The sequence below is a fragment of the Phyllobates terribilis genome, unplaced genomic scaffold (genome assembly GCF_046119375.1).
Source record: "Phyllobates terribilis strain yellow unplaced genomic scaffold, ASM4611937v1 Scaffold_3__8_contigs__length_932513732, whole genome shotgun sequence".
Taxonomy (NCBI): Eukaryota; Metazoa; Chordata; class Amphibia; order Anura; family Dendrobatidae; genus Phyllobates; species Phyllobates terribilis.
In genome coordinates this window covers 746,148,237-746,167,232 of record NW_027362763.1, presented here as the reverse complement: position 1 = coordinate 746,167,232, position 18,996 = coordinate 746,148,237, and positions in this window count along the sequence as shown.

Here is an 18,996-nt window from a genome sequence, read left to right as displayed (position 1 = left end):
CTGGTTGTCTGGTGGGGTTGTCCAATGCTGCCGTAAAGCAGGCAAGGCTAAGAAAAGTGTGGGGAAGGTTACCCGGGCAAATAATGGTGGCTGGGGACTGAGTATGGAGGCATCGCTGGCGAAGCAGCCATGAGGTAGTGGCCAGCTTCGGCCTCCTCCAAACTAAAGGGCCCCATTTCAAGTGCAAGCTAGCAGTATAGTATTGCAGCCTGCGGGTGGGTGGGGGGTTGGCTGCATACTTGCGCTTGCATTGCAAGGAATGGGGGAGGTACAATTGAACACTGCCCTGGGAGAAGGACTTGCACAGGGATAGTTGCAAGTCTGCATCTTCTGATGCGGCAAGGATCACTTCTGATGGGCACACTTTTAGGCAGTGACCTGGGTGTCAGAGATGCTTCCAGGGGTCTTCCCCATGCTGTTCCCATGTCTTTTCAGCACTGTATGTATGTGTCACACAGCACATGGCCAGATAAGTTTGTAAAATGTTAAAATGACATTTCACGGTGAATGCAATTTGTCACGGTTGAAAGCAATACAAAAGTGCAAAAACGCATAAAAAATGCTACTTGTGAACATAGGCCAAGGTGTGGAGGAGTATTTTTGCTTTTGGTTATTTATTTTACCTTATACACAAGTCTTTACCCTGGAAAGGATGTTCCTTAACATATTTCACAGTAAAACAGTTTCAGTTTAGTTTTTGAACGTTTTATTGTGAGCCAGTAAAAGTGGCTTACTACCTCTGACCACGTTGTTGACAGCAGTGACCTGGGGGTCAGAAATGCTTCCTGGGGCGATCCCCATGCTGTCCCCATGTCATTTGAGAACTGTCACTATCGTTTTGGACACTTTTTAGGCTTTCTACAGACTGCCGGTCGTGCCGCCGCAAAACTTCTCGGGTCTCCCATAGACTAACATTGGGCTCGTTGCTCGGGTCGAGCACCCGAGTATCAGCGTGAGCTCGGCCCGAGCTTTGTGCACCCGAGCATTTTAGTGCTCGTTCAACACTGGTATTTAACAATTAAACTCAAGTGATTTGGGGAATTTGAATCTTGTCTAATCCGCTCATCTCTTAATGGAGCATATGAAGCTGGTATTTTTTAGGGAAAACTTACCTAATATGATGGTATTTTATGATTATTATTATTATTATTATTATGCAAATAGTGGTCTGTTCATGTATTTTACCTAAATGAATTGGTATTTTGCAATATGATTGGATAAGGTGAACATATGACCTTTTTTTCTGTAGGTAAACAGAAACAATTCATCCTAGCTTTTATTAAGAGAATAATCCAAAGAGTTAATTACTTATACTTTATCTTGTCATTGTGTATTTTTTTTCTTGTCTTGCCGTGTGGGTGTTTTCTGCCACATGTTAAGAGAAATTAATATTAGAAGGAGTTTTTAGAAGACTATTTATAATTTAAGTTAATTCTTTTTGTGGTTCATATGTTTTTCTTTATAGTGCATCATTTCATTCATGACAAAATTATAAATAAGAAAAGAAGACGTTGGGCAAAACAAAAGCCGTGCACTCCCAAATATAATGAAAAATAACTCTCTGGTGATATGCCCGGAGTGACGTTTGTAACTAAACACTCTCGATCTTTCCAAGGTTTTAGCAGGTTTACATACATCATTTGTCATTACATGGTCACATGTTTTCCTTACTTTGGTATATAAACACAAGCCATTCACTCGCTCATTACCCCTGACGAAGCTGCTGGTAAGCAGCGACACGCGTTGGATCCACATACCTTGCAGGTAACTATATGTATTTACCCATATTTTTTCATCTGTTTAGGCCACCTGTTATCTCACATATCTATTGTGAATTAATATAGTATTGGTGCGATAGCCTTCTGATCTGGGGTGTTGTCTTGGTTTATTTTACCCAGACTTAACATATTAGAGATATTTCACAGTGCCTGCAAAGTTAAGAGGTCTTTTACATCTATTGACTACCATGTCCATACCTCTTGGTTTATAATACCTTTTGTATACTGTCAGGAACATATTAATGTCAGGAACATATTAACAGAATATTAGCCCCTTCTCCCATGTTCTCTCCTGTAGTGTTTGTCCAGAGATGACAATTATACAGTGTCTTCCTGCAAATTTTCACCCACAGCCAAAAGGCCTCACACAAACATGCAGGCCATGAAGTGTTACAAGATAAAATGCAAATGTATTTCCTCTTAACACAGACCTGAGATAGATTGACACCTTCTCCCAGGCCAGAGTTTGGAGGAAATAGGAAATAATTCGTTAAGTTCAAAGGCACTCACCAACAATTCCCGGCTACCAGCCATAGCCAGGTTGACTGCGATATGAAATATGAAATATTGTGAGGGCCATAGGTCCGACATTAACGGGACCCATATGTATAGTGACCAAATCAGCCCAGGAATGTATAGGTAGTTCTCCAGGGCTGTAAGCAAAATCAGGTAGCTGTGATCTGCTCATCACCTCTATGTAGCAGAGGCGATCAGACAAGTGCTGCTTCTAGTCTCCTATGCAAAAAGTGAAAAAAAAATGTTTTTAAAAATATTAAAAAAATATAAAAGTTTAAATCACCCCCTTTCGCCCCATTCAAAATAAAATAATAAAAAAAAAAACACATACAAATATTTGGTATTGCCACATTCAGAATCGCCTGATCTATCAATATAAAAAAAGAATTCATCCGATTGGTAAACGGCGTAGCGAGAAAAAAATTCTAAACGCCAGAATTACGTTTTTTGGTCGCCGCAACATTGCAATAAAATGCAATAACGGGCGATCAAAACATTGGATCTACCCCAGAATGGGGTAAAAACTTCAGCTCGGCGCGCAAAACATAAGCCCTCACCCGGGCCCCAGATCCCGAAAAATGGAGACGCTACGGGTCTTGGAAAATGGCGCTTTTTTTTTTTTTTTTTTTTTACCAAACCTTGGATTTTTTTTTCACCACTTAAATAAAAAATAACCTGTACATGTTTGGTATCTACGAACTCGTAATAACCTGGAGAATAAGAATGGCAGGTCAGATTTAGCATTCAGTGAACGTGGTAAAATAAATTTTTAAAAAAATCTGTGCTTTTGCACTTTTTTTGCAACTTCACTGCACTTGGAATTTTTTTCCCGTTTTCCCGTACATGATATGGTAAAACCAGTAATGTCATTCAAAATTACAACTCATCCCACAAAAAATGAGCCCTCACACAGCAACATTGACCAAAAAATAAAAACGCTATGGCTTTGGGAACAAGGGGAGCAAAAAACGAAGATGCAAAAACAGAAAATCCCAGGGTCCTTAAGGGGTTAAACAAGTGTATAGATTTTATATGTAGTTTTTAATATGCAGATTATCCAAATTTGTGAATGAATATGTTTATTAGGATGCATATTTAGAGAGAATGCGTCCTTTAACTACGATAATAAATCATTTTTTTATTTATTTTATTTATTTATTTTTTTATTAACATATTCCGCAGAGCTTTACAATTCAGACAATTTTACAGACATTATGGGCACTGTTCCCATTGGGGCTCACAATCTACATTTCCTATCCGTATGTCTTTGGAGTGTGGGAGGAAACTGGAGAATCCGGAGGAAACCCACGCAAACACGGGGAGAACATAAAACTCCTTGCAGATGTTGTCTTTGGTGGGATTTGAACCAAGGACCCCAGAGCTGCAAGGCTAACCACTGAGCCACCATGCTGCCTAAATCATGCATTGTCATCTTTCTGGATATGAACCTGTGATTCTGTGTTCTATAGTCGGCATCTCTTTCCACTGAGACACAACAGATACACCTTTTCTTTGGGTGTTTTAGTTCTGTTATCATTGTTTCTGTCGGTTTTTCGCAGCAGGTGTTTTTCATTTACTCTGTTTGTTTGTCCTATCACTTTTCGGGTTGTGAGGCAGTGACCGGGATTGTATACGAGGGACGTTATATATCCCCAAGAATGTGTACAGAGACCTATTAAATCCATTGGCGTGCATTGCAGTCACAAACACACCTGCGGCTGCAATGCAGGAATGAAGGTGAGCATTGTCCTGGTCAAGCTACCTGGCTAAGGCAGATTAAGTAAAACCCGGCAGGGCCTTCATTTCTTGGGGGAGGTTACAGGAAGGCAGTGGGGTGGCCTCCTCCCTCCAACCCGGGTTTTCCAGGGGCTCTTGCCACAGGTCCTTTAAAACCCCTGTACTAAGGATTAGTGTTGTTCTATGTTGGAACCTGCTAGGAGCATAGCAGGAAAGCTCAGCAGGATTGAGGGTGGCTGAACCCATGCCTGGGAAGGCTCGGCACCTGTCAGGCTCTGAGCGGCCCACGGCAACCATTGTTTAAAGACTCGTGTTAACCCGGCTGCAAACCGGAGGACTGTCCTGTTTACCCGTGAGTTGCTGAATAAAGCTGTTTATGTTGGACTTGCTTTGGTCACTGCCTCAGTTACTGCACGGTGTGAACACCGCCACCTTACAGCTTGGTGGAGAATGCGGGCATTGTGACTGAGGCATACCCAACCGGCAGCTGCATGACCACAATCCGGCCTGCCACCTTTCAGTTCCACCCCGTGGATAAAATGGACGAGCTAGTAAAGCTGCTGGTACTCACCCAGCAGCAGCAGATGCAGTTTCAGCAGCAACAGCAGGAGGAGCAACAGAGTCTCCAGCAGCAACAGCAGGAGTGCGAGCAGCAGCATAATCTGCAGCAACAGCTACTGTACCAGCAGCAGCAGAAAACAAATGAACTGTTGCTGCAACAGATTGCTGCCCTGCGGGAGACGCCGACGGCACCAGCCCCGGAACATCAAGAGGCCCGGGACAAGGTTTGCTCAGCGTTGAGGAAGATGGGACCTGAGGACGATATGGAAGCCTTCCTGACCATTTATGAGTGCACAGCGGAGCGAGAAAACCTACCGGCCGGCCAGTGGTCAGAAGTAGTGGCTCCGTTTCTGGTCAGTGATGCCCAAAAGGCCTACTTTGACCTCAGTTGGGAGGACGCCCTGGACTACCTGAGGCTCAAAGGTGAGATCCTGGCCCGGCTGGGGGTCAATACAGACGTGAGAGCTCAGCGTGTATTTTTATGGGCTTATGTGGAGACCCGACCCACCCGGTCTCAGGCTTATGACCTTTTGCAGATGGTAAAGAGGTGGCTCCAGCCTGATACTTTGTCTCCAGCCCAGATGGTGGAGAGGGTGGTGGTTGACCGGCTGGTGAGGACTCTTCCAGCCGCTATCCAACGTTGGGTGGGGAAAGGGGACCCCGGCACACTCGACCAGGTGGTCAGCCTGATTGAGCGCTACTCGGCCACTCAGGAGTTTATCCGGGACTCTGGCCCCTCGCGGCTGTCACGCCATTCCCTGCCAACCCAGCAACCGGGAAAGGGATCGCGTCCCTCTGCTGAGGACAGTCAGCACCATACCCGTGCTGAAGGGGTACCCCGGAATGAGAGTGGCAGGAGACAGGTTCCCTCCCAAACAGTCATAAGACCTAACAGTGCCTCCACCATTAGGTGCTGGCAGTGTCAGGGGCCGGGACATGTGGTTGCTAACTGCCCCCTGACTACGGAACCCATGGACTGCGGGTATAACCGCCGGGTCTCAATGTATGCCCAGACCATCTGCACGGCGAGCGCCGACCCCCGGGACAGTGAACTCCAACTATGCCAGGTACTGGTTAATGGGTACCCCACGGAGGCCTTCCTAGACTCGGGGAGCCTACTGACTTTGGAACATGGGTCGTTGGTGGCAGGAGACAACCCCAGTGAATGGACAGTCGGGGTTGTGTGTATCCATAGGGACCTCCGAGAGTACCCAACCGTGGAGGTAGTTTTGTCCACGCCATGTGGAGATATAAATCATGAGGTGGGGGTGGTAAAAGCTCTTCCCTATGGGATTGTGTTGGGAAGAGACTTGCCCCTGTACTGGACTCTGTGGAAAAACAAAATCCTCTCTCCCTCAGTAAAATGTATTACAGTCGCTGTACCCGACGAACCCGAGTCAAGGGTACCTGCCGTAGGGGTGTCCAACCTAGGGACAGAGTGTGACCCCAATAGGTTTCCCCTAGAGGTTCTTGCAGGAGAGGTCGAGGAGACCCCATCGATCCCCTAGCTGGAAGTGTTCTGGGGCACATTTGAGACAGCTCAGCTACACGATCCCACCCTGACTCGGGCGCGGGAAAGGGTGGTAGAGGTAAATGGGACATGTTACTACCCTATTTGATGTTTGCCATCCGTGAGGTACCCAAGGCTTCCACAGGGTTCTCTCCCTTATTGTCTGCAGACACCCTAGGGGTCTGTTGGACATAGCCAAAGAGACGTGGGAACAAGAGCCGACTCCACATAGGAGTATAATTGAACACGTGGCTAGTATGCAAGACCGGATCGCGGCAATCATGCCCATCATGAAAGAACATCTGTTAGATTCCCAGGCAGCACTGAAGCATACATATAACAAAAGAGCCAGAGTCAGGTCTTTTAACAAGGGTGATCGGGTGTTAGTACTGGTACCCACATCCGAGAGTAAGCTCATGGCCAAGTGGCAAGGGCCATATGAGGTTCGAGAAAAGGTGGGGGAGGTAAATTACTGGGTGTATCAGCCTGGAAGGAGGAAACATGAGCAGCTTTATCATGTAAACCTGCTAAAACCTTGGAAAGATTGAGAGTGTTTAGTTACAAACGTCACTCCGGGCATATCACCAGAGAGTTCTCTACCTTCAGCCAGGGATGCGTCCAGGGGAGAGGTCAGTATAAGTGATGCTCTCACTAAACAGCAGCGACGGGAGGCTCGCTCACTGGTGCAGCAGAATACCGACATGTTCTCGGAGCTACCGGGTAGGACTACAGTTCTCCAACATGACATTGTCACCGAACCTGGGGTAAGGGTGCGAATGAGACCGTGCCGGGTACCCCAAGCCCGGAGGCAAGCCATCACGGCTGAGGTAAAACATGCTCCAGTTAGACATCATCGAGGAATCACGGAGTGAGTGGGCTAGCCCCATCGTACTGATTCCAAAACCAGACGGATCGTTACGCTTCTGTAACGATTTCCGGAAATTAAATGAAGTGTCGAAGTTTGACCTTTATCCAATGCCCCGGGTGGATGAGCTGATTGAGAGACTGGGGCAGGCCCAGTACTTTACCAACCTCGATCTCACCAAGGGTTACTGACAGGTACCTCTCACAGAATCAGTGAAGGAAAAGACCGCTTTCATAACTCCAGGGGGTCTATATCACTATGTGGTCTTACCTTTTGGGTTACATGGGGCCTCAGCTACATTCCAGAGGTGGATGGACATAGTGCTCAAGCCTCATCAGGAGTACGCGTCAGCGTATCTAGATGATATTATCATCTTTAGCACCGACTGGCATATGCACCTATCACAGGTACAAGTGGTGCTGGATTCTCTCAGAGCCACGGGGTTAACGGCAAACCCAAAAAAATGTGTGATAGGGCTAGAGGAAGCCCGACATTTGGGGTATGTGATTGGCCGAGGAGTTATCAAGCCCCAAATCAATAAAGTTGAGGCCATAAAAAACTGGCCTAAACCGTCAAGTACAAAGCAGGTGAGGGCGTTCCTTGGCATCCTTGGGTATTACCGGCGGTTTATACCTAATTTTGCTGGGAGAACGGCGGCCCTGACCGATCTCTTGAAAGGAAAAAAATCAGTAATGGTACGGTGGAACCCTCAGGCAGAAGAAGCCTTTCAGTCCATGAAGTTGGCACTGTGTGCACAGCTGGTCCTCATCAGCCCCAACTTCAAGGAAACCTTCATTGTACAGACAGATGCCTCGGAGGTAGGCCTAGGGGCGGTATTGTCACAAAAAGTGAATGGTGAAGAGCACCCGGTCACCTACTTGAGTAGAAAACTTGTCCCGGCAGAGAAAAACTATAGCGTGGAAGAGAGAGTGTTTGGCTATTAAGTGGGCCTTGGAATCGCTACATTATTATTTACTCGGTCATCAGTTCCGCTTGGTGACGGACCACTCACCCTTGGTATGGATGAGAAATGCCAAGGAGAGGAATGCGCGAGTCACCAGGTGGTTCCTGTCACTGCAAAATTTCAATTTCTCTGTAGAACATCGCCCTGGGAAGTCGCAGCCAACGAGGGTGCCCTGTCCCGGGCACCCTATATGGTGTCAAATGTTCAACCCCACAAGTTTGAAGAGTGGGGGGGGGGATATGTGAGGCAGTGACCGGGATCGTATATGAGGGACGTTATATATCCCTCAGAATGTGTACAGAGACCTATTAAACCCATTGGAGTGCATTGCAGTCACTAACACACCTGCAGCTGCAATGCAGGAATGAAGGTGAGCATTGTCCTGGTCAGGCTATCTGGCTAAGGCAGATTAAGTAAAACCCGGCAGGGCCTTCATTTCTTGGGGGAGGTTACAGGAAGGCAGTGGGGCGGCCTCCTCCCTCCAACCCGGGTTTTCCAGGGGCTCTTGCCACAGGTCCTTTAAAAACCCTGCACTAATGATTAGTGTAGTTCTATGTTGGAACCTGCTAGGAGCATAGCAGGAAAGCTCAGCAGGATTAAGGGTGGCTGAACCCATGCCTGGGAAGGCTCGGCACCTGTCAGGTTGTTTAAAGACTCGTGTTAACCCGGCTGCGAACCAGAAGACTGTCCTTTTTACCCGTGAGTTGCTGAATAAAGCTGTTTATGTTGGACTTGCTTGGGTCACTGCCTCAGTTACTGCACGGTGTGAACACCGCCGCCTTACAGGGTGCAACTTTAAATACCTTTCCCTACTGGTGTTTCCTGCTGGTGGTAGACTTTGTTGGATTCATTCACTTTGCTGTAGTTTGTGTTGGTTGCAGTTGTTTTGTGTGTGATTCCTTTACTCCTTAAGGAACTGTTACTCTAGCAATTCTAGGAGATGCTAAGGACATTCAGGGTAAGCCGCAGTCGAGTGGGGGTGCCATTGCGTTATCTTAGGGTGCCAACCTCTGTGGTCAGGCAGGGACAGACCATGTTCAGAGAAGGGCATTTCCTAGTCTGAACAGGGACCTGTCAGACTCAGGTGTTTGTCTCCCTGGTTTGCATGTTACCCATATGAATGTGCTTTAGCAGTCATAACACATGCCCTATCATGCAATATGATGAAGCCAAAAGGTGAAACTCAGAGTTGAGAGGAAGATCGTTGTTGAGATTTCATATAAGTGTTATTATTCTAATAATTTTGTAACAGCAATAAAATCTTGTTTTGGAGAGAAGTTTTCTACAGGTCTTCACTACTGGGGGATGTATCCTCTCAGTATCTATTTTAATATTGGAGAAGAAGAGTCACCGTGTATTTGAGGGTGTTTAACCTGTGGCTTTAAAAGGATTAATCACTTGTCTACATGTTTGGTCAAAATCAAAAAGTTTTCAGAGATTTGCAATGGAAGCTAAGGTATACTTTGCAAGTGTTCAAACCTGTGAACATTTATGATGGAAAAAAAAATTAGTTGAAAACAATGGCTCACAGACACTTATTTAACATGCATGGTATATTTCACCAGCCTAAGAAAGGGAAATAGTTGGAGTCATGTGTATCAGTTTTTTAAAAGGATCACACTACATATTAAACTTTGCAGATTTGTCTCAAAATGTAGTTCTTCTTTTTCAGTTACACATGATAAATTTAATGTAAACTACGTTTTTTTTGGGTCACTCTCTACTCTAAATCTTAAGAGTAAAATGTCACATATAACTTCGACATTATAGGGGTACATTTTACACCAAAAATTGGCATAAACTGTATAATAATTATAAATCATTGGTCTGAAGTGGCTCAAGTGGAAAGAAATAATTTACACTTCACCATAATGCAGCCACTTCCCACAAGGTATGGAACCTAGATCATATATAATACATGAATAATGTTAATAAAAACAGTAATTGACAATTGAAAATAGTTAAAAACACACACAGCAAACCTTTACGTCAAGTAAAGAGAAAAAACATAGACATTCTAGTCAGCTAGTTAACTCTGGTTCATTCTCTCTGATAACTCACTGGAGATCATGATTTATGGACAATTGAAGCCACAGGAACATCTACTAGAAGGAAGAGAGCAGATCCATAGCAACAATTCTTTAGGGGAATATTAATCCCCAGCTTTATGTAGTGCTAAGTGTTCAATAGTAATCAGAAGTTGAGTAGAAGCTGCTAATCATTGAGGGAAAAGGCTGTATAAAGAATTCATAATGGAATTAGCCTGCAGCAAACAAAGACAGACAAAATTAAATCAGCCATCAAATTGCACAAAGGAATTTTAATTTACAGGTTAATGTTAGATTATGTAACTAATCACTGCTAAAAAATTTCAATGAGCAACCATTGAAACTGTGTTGCTTTTTTTAAATGCATTTGTTAATGATCTTTGATTTCAAAAACTTAATGTCAGTGTTTAATGCAAAAATAGTTAACAATTCAAAATTAGAAAACGAAAGAACTAATCAATACAAAATGGTTAGAAGCAATTAATTAGCATAAAATTCACATTGCAAGGCTGTTCTCGCATACCATGCAGTACTAAAAAAAGTTCATTTGTATCTAAATGATAAAAATTATTGGTAGAAGTGTCCATTTCAGAAACTTGGATGTTTATTTCTCATATGGGTAAATTACATGTAATGAGTAGAGAGGCATTTAGCAAGCTTTGGATGTGGGTGGTCAAGAGGGAAGGGTAAAGGTTTTTAAATCCCAGGGAGTCCCTGAGTTCCAGGGTTATCACCATGCAAGTGGCTGGTGTAACACAGTCAACATGCCTTAGACGCTGTATTTGTTGGTAGCCTACCTTTTAGTCAAGAGCAGATAGCCACCTTGAGTTTAAACTGACTTCCTAGGAGATTAGTGGTGGAGCACAAAATCATCTCATCCCCAACAAGAGACTGCCTTTTGTTACTGTAACAGTTCTATTTTTCACCTGTTCAAGAGTATTACCCATCCAGTGTCAGATATCACCCATCTGTAAGAGATCAGCAATATTTATACACATATGTTTTTTTCAGGAATAGCTTAATTTTTGCCTTGTTTTCACAAAGAAATGTTACCCACTAGTAGAGAAGCCAAATATTTTACCGATTGTTCAGTTTTAGTCACCAGAGTTAGTGTATCTGATGAAGTACTATGGACGCCATTGACATAGAAAGGGTGATTTGTACATTTATTGATGTAAAATAAAATTGCAGAAAGTTTAAGACTGCAATCTTCATTCCTTCCTTCATTTTGAGACTCTCCCCCGTATGCAATTTGCAGCAAGTTTTCAGATTTTTCTTTTGTGAATGTCTCTCTCAGTAATATAGGCTGCATTTGATTATCCATGGTGCATATGTCTTACCTCGCTTTCATGTATTAGCACAGCTTCAATACATATTTGAGCTGTAATGGACTTTAAACTATTTTTGCAAAAAGCACTAAGTGGCTTTAGGGAACTTTAGCAGCAGCAACATTGTTGGAAAATTTTAATGAAAATAATTTAAAATGTCGCTTAAATTTGCATTTAGGAAATTAGCAAAAACATTCTGTGAAAAGGTGTACAAAGCAATTAAATCAAGTAACTGCATCTTTTTAGCTCTGGGTGCAGGATCTTCTAGTTCCCACTCCCACACAATTTATACTATGAACTGCGCATTGAGAATGTAAAATTCACATCTACTATGTCTCTAGTATGAGACCGATCTGACTACTTTCCTATGCACTTGGTGTGCCGTGCAGAGACGCAGACATTGACCCTTTAGTTCATGTGTGAAGAAACACTCCCAATTTCAGTTCATATTTTGTATCGCTTAAACGAAAGACTCGTTTTGTTATCATGGAAATGTTCATTTTATGGGTGCAGCAACCTTATGCTTAATTGTTAGCAACAGGGTTTGTTACTTCTGACAGACTCATTTTCAAATGCACCTTCCAAAAAAACATTATAGTGTCAATTGCACTACCCTTCAGCAATCCTGTAATAACTTTATTCAACCATTTCTAATTATAATTATATTTTCCGTTCCTTTTAGCTATAGAAACTCTTTATCAATCAGAGCACAAGACAGAAAATTACTTTATTACAGCTACAGCTCGTTAGTCTGAGTGCTCTTAATGAAGCAGTCTCATAATCAGATGAAAATCATGCCGAAGAAAACTTGCATCATTAGTCTAGGCCTTAATTACCAAGAAATATAGTCTCTAACAATGATACTCCATTTCATGATACGGTGCATGCACCTTCAACATTAGTTGCAATTAATAATTTCACAGACTGCCATGAATTCCCTCTATTTATTCATAACAATGTAGTGGAAAAATTCCAAATTTAATTGAGCAGCTCAGATTGCACTTTCCCTCAGATTAAAATGTCAAAAGGCTAATATTCCACCTTACAATAATTCATCATCTTAATTATGCATTTTGTGTAAAATTGTTTTTTTTCTTTTCAGCTTTTTTTTTTTTAAAGAACAGATTTACCGTGGCTCTTGAGGGGTTACCAGACGATTATATATGCCTTGTTAAACTTCTGATGGACTTGTAGATTCTTGATCAGGGGCGTACATAGGAATCATGGGGCCCCATAGCAGAAGTTCTAATTGGGCCCCCCCCCAAAAAAAGGAAATAATTATCGGGGTTATAGAAGAGCAGATCTCACAACTTTCCAGCTTTTACATAGTAATTTTCTTCCTACTGAAGTCCTACATTCCTTTTTCATTGCCCCATAAAGTGTGATGCCAACAATGCCAACAAACGTGTCCCCAAACACAGTATTATAGCCCCATGGTGAATTCCTCCACATTCACAGTATAATGACCCTATTGTACCCCACCTCAACTCCCAAGGCAAAGCATGGTGACCCCAACACAGTATGATCCCCCAACTGTAACCCCCACACAGCCCTCCATGCATTATAATGGGCCTACATACAATATAATGGCCCCACACCTCTCCACACTCCACAGAGTATAATGCACTCGCCATGGTCCTCCATGCAGTATAAGGCACTCGCCATGGTCCTCCACACAGTATAATGCACTCGCCATGGTCCTCCATACAGTATAATGCACTCGCCATGGTCCTCCACGCAGTATAATGAACTCCCCATGGTCCTCCATACAGTATAATGCACTCCCCATGGTCCTCCATGCAGTATAATGCACCCCATGGTCCTGTACGCAGCATAATGCAGCCCCCCATAGGGTAAAATGCAGCTTCCCCCCACCATAGGGTAAAATGCAGCCCCAGTCCTCCAGTTTTATCAGTACTCACTGATTTATAAATAAATACATACTTACCGTTCCTCGTTCCCCGCTACTTCAGTCTCTGCAGCGAGTCTCTGTCATCACCTCAGCAGCTGCCAGCTCCACTGTCTGACAGAGCGTGGAGAGTCATCACGCCGCTGCGTCAGACGCAGAGGAGGAATGATGGGAGAGAGAGTGTCACATGAAGTTCCCTCCTCCATCATTGCTATAAACCAGGGGTGACTCCAGGCTTTCATGGGCCCCAGGCAAAAGAGTCTCAGTGGGCCTTTTAATATATACCAACATTCATGATGCACAGATATGGCGGAGAAATATAGGTATACAACACAGGGCAAAGGCTGCCCACTCACCCTTCATATATGCAGACATGCACACACACACACACACACAGTACGCAGACACGCACACACACACACATTACACAGACACGCACACACACAGTATGCAGACATGCACACAGACACAGTACGCAGACACGCAGACAACAGTACACAGACATGCGTGCACACACAGTACGCAGACATGCGCATACAGTACGCAGACATGCACACACACAGTACGCAGACACGCACACACACACAGTACGCAGACATGCACACACAGTACGCAGACATGCGCACACACACAGTACGCAGACATGCACACACACAGTATGCAAACATGCACACACACAGTAATCAGACATGCACACACACACAGTACGCAGACATGCACACACACACAGTACGCAGACATACACACACACACAGTACGCAGACATGAACACACAGTATGCAGACATGCGCACACACAGTACACAGACATGCACGCACAAACAGTACGCAGACATGCACACTCACGGTACGCAGACATGCACGCATATGGTGCGCAGACATGCACGCACACGGTAAGCAGACATGCACGCACACGGTAAGCAGACATGCACGCACACGGTAAGCAGACATGCACGCACACGGTAAGCAAACATGCATGCACGCGGTAAGCAGACATGCACGCACACGGTAAGCAGACATGCACGCACATGGTGCACAGATATGCACATACACAAACAGATACACTGATAAGCACACATATAGACATACGTACATATTTGAACACATTCTTAAAAACACATAAAACAGACATAAATATATATATACACAGTCATACACACTGACATACACACAAGACACATTAGAAATATATTTAATATGGGGATTGGGCAATCTGGCGACAACCCTTACTCACCTGCCCCTTGGCCTGTGTCCGGTCCAGCTGTGCAGGGCCGCTGGCTTGTCTGATGACCATCACATAACAGATACACTGATAAGCACACATATAGACATACGTACATATTTGAACACATTCTTAAAAACACATAAAACAGACATAAATATATATATACACAGTAATACACACTGACATACACACAAGACACATTAGAAATATGTTTAATATGGGGATTGGGGAATCTGGCGACAACCCTCACTCACCTGCCCCTTGGCCTGTGTCCGGTCCAGCTGTGCAGGGCCGCTGGCTTGTCTGTTGACCATCACAGGCCCTGGACCATCAGAGGGACCCAATTGCCGTTGGGGCCCACACCGCTTCCCCAGCATCTCGGCAGGGAGGACCTCCGGCGGTGTTTGATTGCCGTCACTTCATCAGGGCCCCCCTCCTGCTCGACCGGCGCTTCCCTTCATCAGTGCACCCCTCAGGGCCTGCCTTCATAAGGGACTCCCTTCATCAGGACCCCTTCTTCATCGGGGCCCCCCTCCTGCACCCCCCGCTCCGCTGCTTGATTACCGCCGCTGCCCCTCAGCACTGTTTTCAGGCATGGCCGCGTGCAGTGTGCTGTGCGGCTGTGTCTGCTAGTAATGACGGCAGGGGCGACACAAGCACAATTAAAGGCGCAATGTCGCCTCTGCCGCATCTAGAGATGAGCGTTGTTCTACTCGAACTGTTCGCCAATCTCAAATTCGAGCTGTTTTGGGCGGTGTTCGAGCCGGTCGGCGAACACGAACAATTTGAGAAAAATTCGGCTGTTCGAGGTTATGTTCGATAACTGTTCGTGCACCAAAATCATAACTGGATTTTTTCTCAGTAATGATGAAAATTAATGTTAATACGCAGTTTGAGTGTACAGCGGGGCGGGGGGAGGGGCAGGGGATGGATCTCTGCAGGAACAATGAAGATCTCCATTTTTTTTTCTCTTTCCCGCATTTGCAGTGGGGAGGTGCAATCTGTCAGCCTATCAGCAGCGCACACATGGAGCGAAGTGCTTTTTTTCACACAAGCAAGGGCATGTGTGATTGGCAGTGTATGTCACATGTCCTTGCCCTATAAGACCAAGCCATTTTCCCCGTCGCCACCATTTTCTCACTGCTGCAGCTGCGTGTTAGACGGCACCGCTGTTGCTGTGTGCGCTATACCTTGTTAATTTCAAGCCAATTTTCGCACAAATATACAGATAGCTTGGGAGTAGGGAATAGTTGTGATTGCAGTCCTTTTAAGGACTAGGTTACAGCATTTCCTACGACTTTTATCAAGCAGGTCTGTGCTCTTAAATAGATAGATTGTGGGAGTAAAGACTAATTGTAATTGGAGTCCTTTTCAGGACTAGGTTGCATCAGTTCCTATCAGTTTTTGCCAGGCAGGTCTGTGCCAGTGCTGTGCAAGTTTTTTTCACAGCATTTGGCTGAATCTAGCAAAGCTAATCCTTTTTGGCCTATTGCAGAGTGTGTTAGTCAGTGGAGTAGCCTATCTGTGTTGCAAGATATACCACCTGTGTATAGAATACCAATTTTTTTACTGCACCTAGTGAAGTAAAATCTTTTGGGCATAGCATCATTCTATTAGTCCATCTATACTGACCTCCATCAGGTTGCAAACTGAATATAATTTTTTTCTGCATCTAGCTCTGAAAAAATATTTGGGCTTCTAGCAGTGTGTGGGACTTGGTCTATTAGTCCATCTATACTGACCTCCATCAGGTTGCAAATTAAAAATAATTTTTTTCTTCATTTAGCTCTGAAAAAATATTTGGGCTTCTAGCAGTGTGTGGGACTTGTTCTATTAGTCCTTCTATACTGACCTCCAGCAGGTTGCAAATTGAATATAATTTTTTTCTGCATCTAGCTCTGAAAAAATATTTGGGCTTCTAGCGGTGTGTGGGACTTGGTCTATTAGTCCATCTATACTGACCTCCATCAGGTTGCAAATTAAAAATAATTTTTTTCTGCATCTAGCTCTGAAAAAATATTTGGGCTTCTAGCAGTGTGTGGGACTTGGTCTATTAGTCCATCTATACTGACCTCCATCAGGTTGCAAATTAAAAATAATTTTTTTCTTCATTTATCTCTGAAAAAATATTTGGGCTTCTAGCAGCGTGTGGGACTTGTTCTATTAGTCCATCTATACTGACCTCCATCAGGTTGCAAATTAAAAATAATTTTTTTCTGCATCTAGCTCTGAAAAAATATTTGGGCTTCTAGCAGTGTGTGGGACTTGGTCTATTAGTCCATCTATACTGACCTCCATCAGGTTGCAAATTAAAAATAATTTTTTTCTGCATCTAGCTCTGAAAAAATATTTGGGCTTCTAGCAGTGTGTGGGACTTGGTCTATTAGTCCATCTATACTGACCTCCATCAGGTTGCAAATTGAATAAAAAAATTTTCTGCATCTAGCTCTGAAAAAATATTTGGGCTTCTAGCGGTGTGTGGGACTTGGTCTATTAGTCCATCTATACTGACCTCCATCAGGTTGCAAATTAAAAATAATTTTTTTCTGCATCTAGCTCTGAAAAAATATTTGGGCTTCTAGCAGTGTGTGGGACTTGGTCTATTAGTCCATCTATACTGACCTCCATCAGGTTGCAAATTAAAAATAATTTTTTTCTTCATTTAGCTCTGAAAAAATATTTGGGCTTCTAGCAGTGTGTGGGACTTGTTCTATTAGTCCTTCTATACTGACCTCCAGCAGGTTGCAAATTGAATATAATTTTTTTCTGCATCTAGCTCTGAAAAAATATTTGGGCTTCTAGCGGTGTGTGGGACTTGGTCTATTAGTCCATCTATACTGACCTCCATCAGGTTGCAAATTAAAAATAATTTTTTTCTGCATCTAGCTCTGAAAAAATATTTGGGCTTCTAGCAGTGTGTGGGACTTGGTCTATTAGTCCATCTATACTGACCTCCATCAGGTTGCAAATTAAAAATAATTTTTTTCTTCATTTAGCTCTGAAAAAATATTTGGGCTTCTAGCAGTGTGTGGGACTTGTTCTATTAGTCCTTCTATACTGACCTCCAGCAGGTTGCAAATTGAATATAATTTTTTTCTGCATCTAGCTCTGAAAAAATATTTGGGCTTCTAGCGGTGTGTGGGACTTGGTCTATTAGTCCATCTATACTGACCTCCATCAGGTTGCAAATTAAAAATAATTTTTTTCTGCATCTAGCTCTGAAAAAATATTTGGGCTTCTAGCAGTGTGTGGGACTTGGTCTATTAGTCCATCTATACTGACCTCCATCAGGTTGCAAATTGAATAAAAAAAATTTCTGCATCTAGCTCTGAAAAAATATTTGGGCTTCTAGCGGTGTGTGGTACTTGGTCTATTAGTCCATCTATACTGACCTCCATCAGGTTGCAAATTAAAAATAATTTTTTTCTGCATCTAACCCAGCCAATAGTTTTGGCCTAATACCACAGTTTGGCCACTCAGCTCTGCTCGGTTACCATCCATTGTTTTTTTGTGCAAACAACTCCAGAGTTGTGAATTAGTTAACCACCAAAATGAGTGGAAAAAGGCCTGCTGCTGGTGGAAAGGGGAATAGGCGTGTTGGGAAGGGGAAAAAAGGTTGTGTCCGTGGGGTAGGTGCAGGAGAAAGACCATCTTCCAGCCAAACTAAAATGTCTACTTCTTTTAGCGGACAATGTGATAAGATCCCTTTCTTACGGCCACGCCAATCGCTACAAATTCCAGATGAGGCACAAAAACAGCAGGTGCTTCAACGGATATCAAGTGCTCCTTTAAGTGGGCTCTCCTCCACATCAACTTCAACATCACAAATACTCCAGTCCTCAAAGGTGTCACCCAAATCGCACTTGCTTCCGCACAGCTCCCAAATCTCCAGCTGCCCGTCTGAGTATGAGGTAGAACAGATGGTTGAGTCTGCAGAGCTGTTTACTCATACTATAGCCTGGGAATCAGAGGTCGACTCCAGCGCTTCTGTGAATCCAGACGAGGAAATGATCTGCACTGATGCCCAGAATCTTTATGAGTCGGATCCAGGACCAGACGCAGAAGGTTCTGACCATAATGTAGACCCTCATTCCCAAACTGTAACTCCTGTTGGTGGAGACAATGAGGAAGACGATGATAAGACTCAAATACCTGATTGGAGCGACAACTTTAGTTTTTTGTCAGGGCAGGAACAGGTTGGCTCTGAGGACGACGGGTGTGATAACGCACAGGGTGATGATGATGAGGTCGGAGATCCCACTTACTGTCAACCCACAGTCAGCCAAGAGATGAGGTCAGCAGAGGAGGTGGAGGAAGATGCTAGTGACGACGAGGTCAGGTTGCGCCTTCCTGGACAGAGACGTAGTACTGGAAGCACGTCAACAACTGCATCCTCAAACACAACTCTGCCTCTCACCACAAGTTGTGGTGGCTCTTCAGGTCGCATGGGTGCTAAGCCTTGCATAGCCTGGGCATTTTTTCAGATCGATAAAGATGACCCAACTCGTGTTATCTGTAACATTTGTCAGCAAAAGCTAAGTAGAGGCCAAAAAATA